Raw genomic sequence first — 3,348 nt, 5'->3', positions numbered from 1 at the left:
GAATGAGGTCTTCCCCATCCCTGAGGGAACTCTGTTCCATAAGTTTGGCTGAGTGGGTTCCCTGCCCACAAGGAGACCTCGGGCTATTAGACGCCACACTTCCATCCTGCAGAAATGGCTTCCAGGCAGGGCTTCTTCCTCTGCTGCCTCTCCCTGCAGCACACCATCCAGTCACTGGATTTTTCTGTACCAGGAGAAACCCTAGCCCAACATTTCAGTATCATCCTGGGGTGCATTTTCAATGGGTGAGTGAGATCCCAACCATTTAATTCCTTATACAGCAGAAATCTCAACTGTTCCCAGGAGTCTGCACATTGGCTCAGGAAAAGCCCTGCTGCTTCTGTTCCCCCAAAGTCTCCTGGCATAAGACTGCAGAGGCACCCAACCATTCCTTGCACTGGGACATTGCTCAGGCGAATGGCCCTCCTCAGGCTGTGGGGGGCCCTCTGGGGAGACAGGTGTCCTTGTCCTGGAACACCCACTCACATCCTAACCCTCTGTCCCCAGATAGGCGGGCCTGTGAGCTTCTTTCCAGCCTTTTACAGCCTCTGGGCATCTCACACTTACCTGACCTATTTTTACAAGCTCAAGACAGAGAGCATAGAAAAGTGTTGAATCACTCTGGGGTCTGTGTCCTGGTTCTAAAGTTCAATGTCAAAGTGAAATTCTGCCTTTTAGTGGATTCTAATGAATGTCAGCTCATGTTTCTTTATTTTTCTTTTCCTAGAGTGAAAGGAAAGAAAGGTGTTTTCTTTCAGAAGAGTCTATATTCTGTATTTACAAAGATCTTAAGGGCTATACATTTTCTTAATGACAAGAAAAGTAAAGATTTTCCCTATTCACCCAAAAGGACAAAACAATTTTCTCTTTTATTACTGGGGCATTGTCTTCCCTCTTCATCTCCAACTCAGTGTCCTGGGTCTCTAGGCACATAGTAGCTACTAAAGAAATATTCACTGGTTGAATGAATGAAAGAACGAATGGATAGATGGATGGCTGGACGGACAGACGGACGGATGGATGGGTGGATGAATAGATGGACAGGAAAATGTCTCTGCATTGTTGCCTTCCAGGGTACCTTCCCAACTTGGCAGAAACCTCTCATAATGCTCCTTGGTAGCTCTTCTTCAGGGATCTGCCTATCAAAGAGACATCTTTTAAGCCTATTTGGGGTTCATACAATAGAATTTAATAATGAAGACTCCTTTATTGGATTCTTTGCTATCTTTTGCAGAAGAGCTGGATGAAAACCTGGCTGCCTGGGTCCTGGCTGGAATTTCTCAGTGAATGGTTGCATGGTTGTGTGCTTCCAGCATAGCTCAGTTCTGTCAGGCCCCTTGGCATCTGCTTTGTCCTGGAATGGCTGTGCACAGTTTGGGGTCTGGACAGCAGTTCCAATGGCTCTTCTGGGGCTCTGAAGCAATTAAAGTTGGGGCCTGTTTTTCTTTGTCATGAGGCTGTTGGATTTTTTGGTCTTTTTAAAAGCCTCTGCAGTTGCTGGCTTTGCTCTAAAGGGTATCATTCCTCAGATATTCCAGGTTGCCACTGCCCACTGGCAACCCTGCAGAGAAAAGTGCCCAGGCTGCTGGCCCCACAGAGTGTGGGAAGCCAGGGGCTCAGTTTCACAGAACCAGACCAAGCCTCACTGGTATGACTCAGTGACTCTAAGTCCCCAACCTCCCAGCCCTTCGAGTCTTTCTCCCTTTCCCACAGCTGAGCCAGGACTCTGAAGACCGTTTCCTCCTCCTGATGGGACCCCTCATTAACATGTCTTCTTTTCTCTTTTTCTCTGCTCCAGTTCCATCTGCAGCTTCCTAATCACAGCATTGGCAACCTCAGATCTGATCCTGCTTCTGATACAGTGCGTCCAAGAGAGAGCTTCAAGCCAAGAGAAGATGGGTTTGTGGTCGTGAGAAGTGAAGGAGCCCTCCTAGGATAGCAAGAGGCCACATCTGGAATGCACAGTGCTCGGCATGGGAAAGGTATGCTCACAATCGTCACGGTTAGGGTATCTGCATAATCTTAAAGTGATCCCCACATATTATTAGTTTCTTATTAGTTGTGAGGGAGAAAAAAAACCAAAATGGTATGAGACCAGGGAGAAACCGTGCAATACTTTTTGACCAGGTGATCAAAATTAACCTCATTTCTGCAGTACCGATGACATTGTGTGGCTCTTGATGTGACACCCTGGATAGGACAGTATTCAGGTTGAAATTACATAACCTCAATCCAACCACGAGGAAACATGAGACAAACACACAACGGGGAACATGCTATTCAAACAAAAATGGTGCATGGTGCTTGCTTTGACAGAATATATGTGAAAATTGAAATAACACAGAGAAGATTAGCATTGCCCTGCACAAAGATGACACAAATTTGTGAAGGACAAAAAAGGTTATTGGTGGTGGGTGATGGTGGAGGGGGTCAGATGAGGGAATCAACATCATGAAAGCCAGATCAAAGGAGGCTAAGGAGAAATGACAACAAAATGCCATACCTGACCCTAGACTGAATCCTATACTGGAGATGGGGAAATGCCATAAAGGACATTGGTAAGTTAATTAATGAAAATGACATATAGTGATAGACTAGATAAAGTGCTTTGCCAAGTGCCAGATCTGACCTGCAGGCCCTGGCTGAACAATGGATGAAAGAATGCACTCAGAGGTATCCAGTGAAAGAGCAGGCTAGGAGACCGGGCTGTTTATAGACTCTGAGAAGGGTGCTATAGAGTCAGCAGCTGTGGCCCTGACCCACTGGCGCTGCAGGCCATTTATTCAGTACAGATTCAATGAGAAAGGCCTGAGTCAACACACCTGGGGGCCACCACCCCCCAACCTCCCCACCCAGAGAGAGCAGTCCTGTGTGCAGATGACTAAAGGCCAAGTTCCGAGGCCTGAGTAAGCTAACTTATCTAGATCCGTTTCTTTACCTCCCCTTGTTATCTAACCTAAGCTTTCAGGCACCGGATTAGAGAATCTGGCTGCCTTCAGCCAAATCCTTTTCCAAAGCTTTTGTAAAACCTCCTGGCCTTCCAAGAAGGTTTGAGTCTTTCTACAATTTTTCCCACCACCCTGACCGATCTCCTACATCTCCTCTTTTTCTGTTTTTTTGCATCAGGTTTTGTTGATTGAAGAGTACAGATTTGTACAGCAACAGGTTCATCAGGCGTGGCGGTCATTGGTCATATTCTAGCTTTGCATCCTAGAATTAGTGAATAATATAAGCAAACATGAGTATAATTAGCAACATTCTTTTGCAGTGAAGGAGTGACCCCCAGGAATGGGGGTCTATCTAGGAGAGATGATCTCGCACACCCTTCCATATGGCTGTTTGTTGGGT

General features: G+C 46.3%; 1 non-coding gene across 1 annotated transcript; it reads left to right on the top strand.

Annotated features, from left to right (window-relative positions):
• Positions 1–2,300: 2,300 nt before the first annotated feature.
• On the top strand, positions 2,301–2,406 carry LOC112636761. Its single transcript, XR_003122239.1, has one exon. It is a non-coding gene; the product is annotated as a U6 spliceosomal RNA (small nuclear RNA).
• The last annotated feature ends 942 nt before the right edge of the window (positions 2,407–3,348 follow it).

This window comes from Theropithecus gelada, chromosome 12 (assembly GCF_003255815.1).
Source record: "Theropithecus gelada isolate Dixy chromosome 12, Tgel_1.0, whole genome shotgun sequence".
In the NCBI taxonomy this organism is placed as follows: domain Eukaryota; kingdom Metazoa; phylum Chordata; class Mammalia; order Primates; family Cercopithecidae; genus Theropithecus; species Theropithecus gelada.
The sequence above is the reverse complement of the archived record's forward strand: the minus strand, read 5'-3'. Positions and strand labels throughout refer to the sequence as shown.